We start from the raw sequence: 12,536 nt of genomic DNA on the forward strand, positions 1-12,536 counted from the left end.
TCCCGCTATGGTCCATGCAGAGGGTTACTTTGCATGAAGGCTGGATAGAGGGAGCAAAACTGCCAGTGATTTATCTCGTCATCTCTTTTCCATTTTCTCTCTTCCCTACCCATAAGCTTCCTCTGCACCTCTTCCCCATTCCCTCTTTAGATGATTGTCCTCCTGAAGGACCCGGTTCCATCTGGGGACAGGAGGTCCTCGCATCTCTGGTGTCTATCAAATCTCCCACCACTGCCCCCCTCACCCGCTCTCCCGGCATCACCCTGACTCCAACCCGGGTCTGCACTATCTGAATGGTGTTGAGCAGCCCTGGGTGGTGGGAGGGGGGTGGGAGGGTGAGGTGAGATAGGCAGGGTCCCCATGCTGGAGGGGCCCCGGAAGACTGGCTCTGCCCCGGGCACCAGCCCTGCTCGGTGCTCTCCTGCCCCAGGGAGGGGTGGGGGGAGCTCAGAACATGCCCGGATTCTTCTCGGGTCCCACAGAAGTGTGGTATCAGAAGCTCCCTCATCCTGGGCTCAAGAGATGGAATGAAGGAAGTGAAAGCTGATGGAATGGAAGAAGAGGAGGAAACGGGCGTGTAGAGCAGACAGGAGGAAAAGCAGAGGCAGACAAGCGCTCGTGTTCTCCGCTGCTCCCCTGACTTTGTCTTTGCACTTTGGGAAAAGGAACAAACCCAAAGGGGGCCCCTCGGGGGCCACCCTTCACGTGACTGCCCAAGGGACGCAGGAGGGTGGGAAGAACCAGCGCAGGTAAGTGAAGGGTGTCCTGGGGACATCTATCCTGGAAACTGATGCCTGGTCCATTCTTTATGTGAGAGCACAGCCCTGACTCCTCCCAGTTCAGGCTCCGGGGCCCGTGGGGAGGACAGAGGCCCCTCAGCCGGCCCAGCTCCCCATCCCCGCAGGTGCAGGGCAGCCCGGCGGCCAGGAGGCGACACCGCAGCGTCCGAGCCCAGCTGGGAGTTGCCCAAGCCCCAGGGGCCCCTCAGCCTCTCCACACAGGACCTGGGGCACCCCAAGCCAAAGTTCTATATAGACTTTCAAGTATATATGTAACAATCAAATGAAACATGCACACAAAGTGAAAGGACATGTAGTGCGATGCCCATTTTGGATATGGTAAAGAAAAAGAATGGCAAATTGCTTATGTTTCTTCTATTTTCTGATTTTTTTAATTAATAAAACAGAAATAGCCAGTTTCATTACTTTCTAATTTTTTTTTAGGTTTCATCACATTTTAAATAGCAGTGTCCCCGTAGTGCCTTTTCACACTGAAACACATTGAGCCGTAAGCTTATTTTTTTATGACTTCAGCATGACCATTTTTAAGCTGAAAGGCACAGGCAAGGCATTGGTGGAGAAGATTCTTAGGGGAGAAAGGGAAGCCCTCCAGGGAACTGTGCACCCTGGTGGTGTAGGTTGCCACATGGCCCCATCACACGTGAGGTGGGGGACACGTCACCTCTCCTGCCCCATGTTCTCAGACCTCCTGCTCCTCACAAGCCCAGGGGTGGGACTCAGGCTTTTCATCCCAGAGTCTGGAGCCTCCCCTTCGGCCACTCCAGTTCACTGTCCAGGGCACCCAGGGCTTGAGGGCTCCTGGCCCCAGGCCCAGGCTGTCTCTCTCCTGGAGGACACTTACAGACACACTCCTCAGATGGGTGACACCCTCAGCCTCAGAGCCACAAACAGACCCAGTGCCCCGCGGATCTGACTGCTGGGGACCTGCAGGCCCGAGGTCACCTTCCAGGACCTGAGGAGCCTTCTGGGTCCCGCACACCGCCCCCAAGCAGTCCCCCTTCCTCTGTGCCTCTGCAGGGGTCGGGGGGGGGCAGAAAGCCCTGCACCCATTTGCACAGCAGATGCTGCTTAGAGACCCAGGAAGGAAGTGCCCTACAGGTGTCGGCTGGGATCTCAGAGCTCCTGGACTTGCAGAGTGTCTGGAAGCTTAAAGGGGACAGGAGGCCAAGGACCAAGGGCTCCCCACTGCTCCTCGGGCCCCAGCCAACTAAGTCAGTGCCAGCCTCCGAGTGTGTGAATTGTACAAATGCCACCTGAGTTGCAGAGAAACATTTTATAGTTAATGCTGGAGGCTTTTACAGGAAGCAGAATTTATCTTCTGCTAGTTTGATCTTTAAAATATTTTTATGTAAAATGAAACACAAAAACAGAACAGCACTTGAAGCAAAGGAAGCAGTCGCTGAATTAATGTAGGTACTGCACTCTGGAGCAGTGGCTGTTCACTCCGCAAAAGCCAAATGCTTCCGAGAAGCTTCTCTCAGCCTCCTTGCCCTGCCCCAGGCTCCCACAGTGGAAACTCTCCCGCTTGCTCCGCTACCTTCCCAGGTTGCTGCCACACTATTTTTGCACCAACTATGTGTAATCATTGTGCTTGGAATATTCATGGAGTAACTGATTTCATCCTTGTAACCTAATAAATTAGCAATGATTTTGACGTCCTTCTACAAGAGGCTGCCAGGGTGCTGGAGCCGCTCAGCATGTGGAAACTGGGTGTTGGCGGCAAGTGTGTTTATAAGAAACCATAAAACTGTACACTTAAGATGTGTGCACTGCATAATATGTAGCATAAGTAACAATTAAAAACAAGAGATATAGGGTAGCCCCGGTGGCACAGCGGTTTAGTGCCACCTGCAGCCCGGGGCGTGATCCTGGAGACCCTGGATCGAGTCCCATGTCAGGCTTTGTGCATGGAGCCTGCTTCTTCCTCTGCCTGTGTCTCTGCCTCTCTCTCTCTCTGTCTCTATGAATAAATAAATAAAATATTTTAAAAAATAAAAATAAAAACAAGAGATATAAAAAAATACATTTTCACACAAAGCAAACTTCAAGCCTAGGTGGCTTCCTCTGAATTCAACTGAATATTGAAGATGGAAATGCCAGTCTCCTACACACTCTTCCAGGGAACAGACACAGAGGAACATCCCACACTGCTTTCATGGGATTAGGAGCATTTTGATGCTACCCCAGCATGGACACGACAGGAATGGGGCGGGGGTGGGTGGGTGTCACAGGTCAACCCCTCTGGATGTAGATGTCAAAATCCAAAACCAAACATTAGCAGTGTAAATCTGGAGATTTAGAAAGGAAACTGGTAAAAAAAAAGGAAACTGGGATCTCACGGTGGGATTTCCATGGATGGATGTGGACAGGGTCCCTGGCCATTTGGGTGTTGCCTAGGGGAGTGGTGAGAAGGGATAGTGCCATCGGGTTGATGGAATGAACATTTGGTGACAGAGGGAAGGAGGGCCTGGGTGACTCTCAGAGTCCTGGGGGGTGGGTGTCATAGGCTATGGCTATGGAGGTGACCCTCTAGGAGAACATGAGACTCTCTCCACTACCACTGTGGAGACTAAGAAGGATGAGGAGTCTGTAGAGACTCTGTCATATTGAGGAGTAGGAGAGATACCCACTCAGAGCCAGTGCAGTCCCTGCCTGCCCTCAGCCAGACCTTAGGCCAGGCTGCTCAGACAGGTGCTTAGATCAGTAAGTAAACAGCGGGGGACATGCCAGCTTCCTCCATTAAACCACCAAATACTAGCCCAGTTGATCACTGTCCTCATTAATCAGCACCAACTGTTCATCTAGAGTTGGTCGGTGAAGGCCAAGGTAACTCACTAGAGAGCTGTCATGTGGACAGTTGGCTTGGAAATGCCTGGACTCTGAGCCACGTGGGAGCCACGCAGACCACTGGTCAGACCCCCAGGAGTTCATCTTGGGCAGCTATTGTGTGAAGATGCTAAGGGAGAAGGGACACAGATTGGAGCCCTTGACCTTTCAAGGAACTTCTTTCAGAAAACCTCTGGGTGGAGGCTGAGTCAAGCATATGCCTTCTTTGGCACAAGCACCTCCTGTGTCTCTGCAGCAAGAGAGTTTGGGGAACAGAGAAAGGGAAGCACTTGGTCTGGAGTCCAGGACATGATCCACAGGACTCAGTTGGGGGCCAGGTTCGGGGATCTCCGTCCCCAGGGAACCAACTCCTTTCTTGTCCCAGATGCGTCTGTCATCAACATCATGACTCTGGGCAAGTTACTAAAAATCTCTGAATTTCAGTGCCATGAACTACGAAATAGAGGGTGACTGCACCTGCCCCGTGTATGCCATGGGGGGCTGCTGGGGGATCACAGGAGACGATGGCAGACATTCTCCCTGAGGTAAAGCATCGTGCCCATGTGAAAGGTCACCTTCCACCCTCTCCTGCCCTGTAGCCATCCACGCTCCCCCTCTGCAGGCAGCCACTTCTGCATTTCTTGCTTATTCCTCCAGATGTGGCATATGGGATCACTTATGCAGCACTACGAGGTACCAGTCATTTCCTTCGGCGTTACCTGGAGTTTAGTAAGCTTTATAGCATAATACTAGTAAGTAGGCCCCATGTCACAGGACGGGGACTGAGGACAGGGGGTTTAGGTAACTTTCCCAGGTGGCTTCTAGTATGATTGGATACCAGTCATCAGACATGAGCTCCCATGCTCCTGGTCACTGTCCTATTATCTTTTCTGTACTGTCTCATCCAAATAAAATCGCGTCCCCATACATCACTCCGCTGGGGGTGGTAAGCACACACCACATCGCAATGCCCCTCTTGGGCCCAGCCTGGACTCAGTTGGCTCCCCAGGCACAGGTGAACAAGGAGAACGGGAGTGTGACCCAGCAATGAACGATCGCACTCCCAGGGTCCTCTCCCAGCTGCATAGCGACCGTTCTGTGGTTAGTGTACTTCCAGGATCATGGCTTAGGTTACAAAAAGAGAAGATCATAGGGAATTCAAACACAGGATTCACAAGAAAATCATCTGTAGTCAAGAAAATCTACTGGCTGTCCCCAGCAGTGTCTCGGCAGCATCCAAATGGACTTCTGGCCAAACAACAGGGCAGAGCCACAAATATCACCTCCATGGACTACTCCATTGAAGGTCCTGTGGGTACAAAATCCGTGAGTAGATGCAAGTCGACTGACTGTAGTTTGTGCAGCAGAGACTGGATGCTGGGGAGGAAGGAAGGAGGAAGGAAGGTGCCCGCTCAGAGCCAGGGAGCCCCTGCCGATTCTGGGCTGTGCCTTAGTTCTGGCTGCTCGGAGGGCGGGTCAGACCCTTGGTCATTGAGACACTGGGGCTTTATAGACTCCATCTATTAAGCCACCAGAGCACCAGCCTGGCAGGCCCCTTTCCTAGCTAATATTAGCTGCTCATCACCCAGGTTTGGTCAGTTGTAGATGAAGCTCATTCTTTGGGCAACTGTCATGTGGACAGTTGATTTAGAATGTCACGGGTTCTGCAACAGTTAGGAGTCAAGCAGACCAGTGGTCATTCAGGGAGACATCCTCTCTCCCACTGCCCACCCAGCCATAACTCAGGCTGCACCCCAGTTACCCCGAATGCTTTCTTCAGATGGACACTCAGCCCCCTCCCAGAGAGCCTCCCAAGATCTCCCTGACTAGAGCTGTGCCCAGCTGATCTGTTTCAGGGGTCTCCTATTAGGAGACAATTCATTGTGAGGTTATTTTACGTGTATCTTCCTCAGAATAATTGGGATCCATGGAGGCAGAGGATGTGACGTTCTTACTCTCCAGAGCATGCTGCACACTCCCCGTTGCACCTGATGAACAGGACAGAGATTCTCTGGAGACAGGACAATGAGGACAACACTCCATGCTGGGGACAGCGTGAGATCTGAATCTGCACAGTCTGCTCTGTGCCCAGCTCTGCCCTTCACGCCACGTGACCCAGGGCCGGATCAACAAACTTCTCTAGGAGCGCCCATGCCTCGTGTCTAAAATATGAGTGACATATTGAAAGCTACATTTGAAACTAAGGATATGCTATAAGTTGGCTAACTGAATTTAAATAAAAAATAAAATGAAAAAAATAAATAAAATAGGAGTGACAGTAATTGGAATTACTCATGAGGACAGAGAGAAGTATTATTCATGTAAGGTCCGTGGAGTGTGTCGCGTTACTGTCCACCAAATTTGCGTGGCGGCCTGCTGGTGGCCTGCCCCACGTAACTGGGTCCTCTGTGCAAACCCTGCTTGCTCAGCAGGCCTGAGCCTCTGAACAGCTCAGAGGTGCCACGCGCATCAGAGCTGCTGCCCCCATGGTCCCAGCCAGCCCCAGCCAACCTCTGCCATGGGCATTCTTTTCTCAGTTCTATGTTGTGTGCCTGCCATTTTTTCTTAAAACATAGATGTCTAGGGGCTGGCTGTCTCTACCAGAATCTAGGGCATGTGGGATATACAGCAGTGTTGCCGTGTCACTGCCCTCCTGGCACACTCATTGTACAGCCTCACAGGTCCTTCCAAAGAACCCCCCACCCTCCCCCACGTATCCCAAGCACTTAACCAGGCTTTGTCCATTTGGCCCAAACGTATAAAGTGAGTTTAGTCACCTCTGCATGCAGCTGCCTTCAGAGGGGTTAGGTTACTTGTCCGAAGCCAGGCAGAAAATCATGGCTAGTCCTACAGTCACTGAAGACATGGGATGAGTCATCAAGACAACTTCCCAAGGAATAGAAATCACACGGAACCCTTAGAGGTCACTTCCTGCATCTGTTCAGTGAACAGATCATTCTAAATAGACTCAAAGTTTTCCATTGAATAGAAGACGGTTGGTTCATTCCACAACTAATTAAAGAGGCAAATATAACCATAATAGTGGAATGAGGTGGGCGCCAAGAACTTCTGGGCATCACAGTTCTGGGGGCAGCTCCAGGGAGCTGTTGATACCAGCCTGGACCTCCTGATCCAAAAGTGCTGACCTGCCCAGTGCAAGGCAGGTACCTCTCTGTCCAGGATACCCCAACCCTGAGATTCCCGAGACAGTACACACTGTGCCGGGCGTCCTGAAATAAAGGGAGAGACACACAAAAGTGGGGAGTCTGAGTCACTGTCATGTGATGCCCCTCCTATAAGAAGGAAATGGCAAGGCCTCCCCTGATGCCTGACAGCAGATTACCTGAGCAGAGAGGGAGGAGGTGCGGGAGGGATAGAGGCTGTGATGGACAAACCCCTGGAGCTCTGCTTCCCACTTGCTCCACTCAATGGGAGGGTGGGGGAGTCAGCACATCTCTCTTGTCCTGCACTTGAGCTCCAAGGTGGGGGGAGGGGGCCGAGAACCAGTAGAAGCTGTGCCCCAGGAGGGTGCTCCCCCTGCTTCCTGAGGGCCAGAGGCTCTTACAGAAAGGGGACCCTGGAGAGAGAGAACTGCACCTCATGCTCCCTTCCGCTGCTCCCTCCTCCCAGATGGGGGTCTCCTTTCTGCCCAGGAGCCTCCCTATCAGGATGCAACCTCTTTTCCACAGTGAAGCCCTGAGCTCAATGAAGTGGCCTCCATAGCCCAGCTTCTTCCTCCACATTGATCCCCATAGAGGTCCCCAGAGGGGTCCCAAGCTCAGAGAACATTCTGATGCAGATTCAGATTCACAACTTCCCAAGGACAAAGAGCAGGGACAGGTGACAGACCAGCCAAACCTACCAGCTTCCCACTGTGGTGGGGGGCGGGTCTTCACCTCACCCCATGGTTCCTTCCTCTCTGGGGGGCAGAGAGACAATGCAGAGAAGTCCTCTCACCAGGGAGGGAAAGCGGAGGGAGGGGAACTCTGCAAGTCCGGTGGACGTTCCACAGGAGCCCTCCTTGGAACAAGCCCATTACTCTCAGCATAAGATTGGACCCAGGGAACCAGGGATTGATGAGTCTATAGTTTGGGGAGGGGTGCAAGTATAGAATCCGGAGCTTGGGGATGAGCAAAGGGAGAGGGGGTCCTGAAGTTTTTCCATGAGAGAAGCTGGTTTCAGGAACTAACATAATAATCCACACCAGTGCTTCCAGGGCTGGAAGGAGCCATCCTCTGAGCAAGAGCCCCAGGCGATGAGGACCGCTGAGTCAGCAGATCATACTCAGGACCTTAGGAAAGGGGGTGCAGCAACACACCCCATGCCAGGGGACCAGAAGGCCAAGCATGACACGCCACGCCCCCCAAGACACTTCCCCTGAACTCAGCAGCCACCACTTGCCCACTGAGCGATGGGGATGAGATAGGCTGTGGGCAGTAAGTATGAGCAGCCCACAGGTTTTTTGTCTTTTTCTCCCGTGGGCCTCAAGCAAAACGCAGACACCAAGCAGCTGTCTGGACACGAGAGGTAACAACCAACCTCATCGCCAGACTAGAACCCAAAGAGCCCAGGCTGCATGACCTGGAACCCAAGAATCATTCTGAGATCCCTAGGAGTCCGTTGCAATTCTGTGGATCAGCAATTTGGGAACACAGCCCCAGGGGGTGGCTGCAGCCAAGGTGCTCCCTGATTGCCCATGCCGTGGCTGTTTCCAGTGCCAGCGATGGTGGCCATCTGTCCTGGGCTCTTGGACACCGGTGGTGGCTGAGTCAGCCCTTGCCTGGGCCACAGACCCCAGCAGGGGAAGGAACGGCTGGAACAGACACCTGAGTGAGGGAGGGAGTGGAGCAGAGGGGTCTCCCACAAATCTTCCACCTGGGGCAGCTCAGCTGTCACCAGTGCAGAGTGAGGGGGACAAGGAGGGGAAGGAGCTCTGGACCCAGTGCAGGCACTTAAGGGTTTTGTCCTCTGAGCCTCCAGCAGGGGGCTCCCCCAAGTCGCTCTTCTCTCCCTAGATCCCTATGGAGGGAAGGGTTCCTACATTCAAATATGTCCTTGCACCCTGACACTCCTGGGCAAGGTCTCAGAGGCAGAATAATGCCTCTGCCCCTCCCCACCTTCCCAAAAAGATGCTCCTGTTCTAATCCTTAGAATCTGCCCAGGTGTTGCCTTACATGAGGAAGGATAATTAAAGTTGTAGATTTGGGGGTGGGGGGCACTGGGGTGGCCAACCAGGTGGCTAACCAACTGGTTAGGCTGACTTCGGCTCAGGTCATAATCCCAGGGTCCTGGGACTGAGCCCCACATTGGGCTACCTGCTTAGCGGGAAGCCTGATTCTTCCTCTGCCTACTTGTGCTCTTTGTGTCAAAATCTTTCTAAAAAAAATAATAAAGTTACAGATTGGGCTGTGAGGGCAATCTGGCTGGGACCTCTGTCACCCATTGATCACCAAGGTTGATGATTCCACTGATCTGGCTGGCTAGGCAGGTGCCCCCTTCCAGCCGCACTGCTCCATATGCCTCCCTACGGAAGCTGTGCGCTTGGTGGGAGAGGACGACCTTCCCCCATGGAGGACTGTTCTTTCAGCAAGGCTACAGGAGTAGGAAAAAAAAAAAAAAAAGAGGGTATAGGAGTAGCTGTGCTCCTCCGCTAGAACCTCCAAACACGATCACAAGGTCCCTCTGCACAAGAACACAGGGTAGTCCTTCCTGTGTTCTTCCAAGACTCCAGACACATCCAAATGAAGCACTTCGCGTGGCAACCTGCCTTTCTTAAAAAGAAAAATTGCGGATGGACATCACCTAACAAAATAAGGACATGATCCTGGCTTATCCAAGTGGTCCCACCATCATCACAAGGGTCATTAAAAGGAGTGGGGAAGGGGACACCTGGGTGGCTCACTCGTTAAGTGTCTGCCTTCAGCTCAGGGCGTGATCCTGGAGACCCGGGATCGAGTCCCACATCGGGCTCCCTGTGTGGAGCCTGCTTCTCCCTCTGCCTGTGTCTCTGCCTTTCTCTCTCTCTCTCTCTCTCTCTCTCTCTCTCTCTCTCTCTCTCTCTTTCTCTCGAATAAATAAATAAAATCTTTAAAGAAAAAAAGAAAAAGTGGGGAAGAAGGGCCAGTGTTAGAAAGGACAGGGGAATTAATCAGCCATTGCCGGCTTTGAAGGTGGAAGGGGTCACGGGGCAAGGAATACAGCCAGCCTCTAGAAGGTGGAAAATGCAAGGAGATGCATTCTCTCCCAGCACCTCCAGAAACACACACACTGCTGACCTGTTTATTTCAGCCCACGCCAGACCTCTAACCTACAAAACGAAGATATTACATTTGTGAGGTCCGCAGGTGCTAGGTTTATGGTAATCAGTTACAGCAGCAAAGAAAACTGATACAGGCATTGCCATAGTGATAGACTTGAATTATCACCATCATTTCAACAGATAGAGAAAAAGCATTTGGCAAAATTCAACATCCATTCATGATAAAGACTCTCAGTAAAATAAAAATTAAGACCGTCAACCCAATGATGGACTCTTAGAATCTGCAGTTAACATGACAGTGATGAAAGCCAACATTATTTCCAACAGCAGTTGGTAAAGATCGTAACAAACAGGGTCATCGCTCTAGATTTCCTTACACTAGATATTGGTGCTATGTTCTTCTGTGCCTCGCCCTATCTTCAAAGCTGTTCAACATCCTTTTCTGGAATTTTGTCCTGGTCTCTGAACTGTGCTCAGTAGGAGGTTTGAAACATATATATTTTTTTCACAACTGCCAGAGTCAGGAAGTTCATTTTTCTTATATAATCCATTGCTAGTTTGGCCAAATCCATTCCTGAAAGATCTTTAATTAGTTCCTCAACAGGGCAGCCCAGGTGGCTCAGTGGTTTAGTGCCACTTTCGGCCCAGGGTGTGATCCTGAAGACCCGAGATCAGGTCCAGTGTCAGGCTCCCTGCATGGAGCTTGCTTCTCCCTCTGCCTGTGTTTCTCTTTCTCTCTCTCTCTCTCTCTCTCTCTCTCTCTCTCTCTCTCTCATGAATAAATTAAAATCTTGAAAAAAAATTAGTTTCTCAACCTACTCAAGCAATGTGAAACTAGGCACTATGGTACATTATAGAAATATAGTTTATAAGCCTTTGGGACGATCAGGCTCTCTCTCCTAGAAATGTTGACTATCAGCCACCTTCTCCTAATTTATAAAGTGCTAGTAAGGGGGGAATGAATTCAGATAGTGCTTTAGTCACAAAAATATTTCCATGTATCTTAGAAAACCAACAGTGTTTTTTTTTCCTAGTCTGTAGATTAAGGAGACTGAAGACCAGAATAGGTTTTTAAAATAACAAGACCTGATTCAATGATTTTAACATGAAGACCTTCATTGAATCACATCATCATTATAAATTTGTAAATCTAGAAGTTTTTGTATAGTGTTAATGATTTATATTGTACATATGGGAAACATTCAGAAAGTTTTAGTAACCATTTTTAATTTGTTCATTCCTTATTTATTTATTTATGAGAGACAGAGAGGCAGAGGGAGAAGCAGGCTCCATGCAGGGAGCCCGATGTGGGACTCGTTCCCAGGACCCCGGGGATTACACCCTGAGCCAACGGCAGACACTCCACCACTGAGCCACTCCGGTGTCCCGAATTTGTTCCTTCCTATTTCTTTATAGATCTCTAGGAATATATTATCACAAGTTAAATTCTACCATCAGAAAAGAACATGTTGCCTTATCTTTAATTACGGATCCATCAGTATTCCATTTATCATTATGAGGACAGTTCTGGTAGTTAAGAAGTTACCTGGATTACATTATGTTTTTAAATGACTTGTTTTTATTTCTCATAAGGCTAGTTCAAATTGCAAACCTAAATTGACTGACTTATCAAAGCAATTATACTGTTTATAAACATACCCTTTTTGGGATCCCTGAAGCTGATCTACTCCCTGCCAGTCACCAAAATACTATTTTATCTGGGAGTGTAAGAAAACAAAGGTTTACATCTTGTTTCCTGAATCTATTTAAAGATAGTTTTAAAAAGAGAGGGGGGGAAAAAGTATCAGTTTTCAGAAAACATAACAGCTGCATTTTAACAAATTATTCAAGACTCTTCTGATTATGGCACTACTAACAGTAACGTCACATTTGGAACACACACAAGAGAATGAATGAAACAGAAGTGCTAATAGAACTCTACATTTCCCTTCTTTGTAGAAAAAGTGAAATTTCAGTGTTCCAAGAACTGCCAATTCTTAAACTGCAAGGCTCTCCTTATTACAGCTCCACCGAAGATAACGTTCAAATTTCCACCCTACCCTGAAGAATAATCAATACTACATACATAGGTTATTCCTTTCCTACAAAGTTTTAGGTAGCAAATAAATCATTTCATTTTGCCTTTTAGAGCATCGCTGTCCCTTTAAACATGAAGTTTCATAAAGATGTCATTTTTCAAAAAAAGATGTCATTTTTCCAGTCTACTTATTCATGAGACTAATGCCCAATCTCAACGATGAGTGGAGTAGCTTGCTCAAAGTGCCACATGTTCAAGTGTTGTCAATCATAGTCATGGTAACACATTTCAAAGGTTGAGTTGAAAGACACAGCCCTCGTGGTCCATTTTCCTGCTTGGAAACTAGAAGGGTTATGTTAAGTCAGTGGTAGTAGTGACAAAAGCACACACCACTCTGAATCTCCATGTGCTATCAAGAATGATTAGAATTTAAAACTATGCATCTTGGGGTACCTGGGTGGCTCAGTCAGTTGAGCGTCCAACTCTTGATTTCCGCTCAGGTCATGATCATGGTTATGATGATCATGATCATCATAAGATGAAGCCCCATATTGGGCTCCAGGCTAAGAGTGGAGCCTGCTTGGGATTCTATCTGATCCCCCCCTCAACTCTC

The sequence above is a fragment of the Canis lupus genome, chromosome 26, assembly GCF_003254725.2.
Source record: "Canis lupus dingo isolate Sandy chromosome 26, ASM325472v2, whole genome shotgun sequence".
NCBI classification, from domain to species: Eukaryota; Metazoa; Chordata; class Mammalia; order Carnivora; family Canidae; genus Canis; species Canis lupus.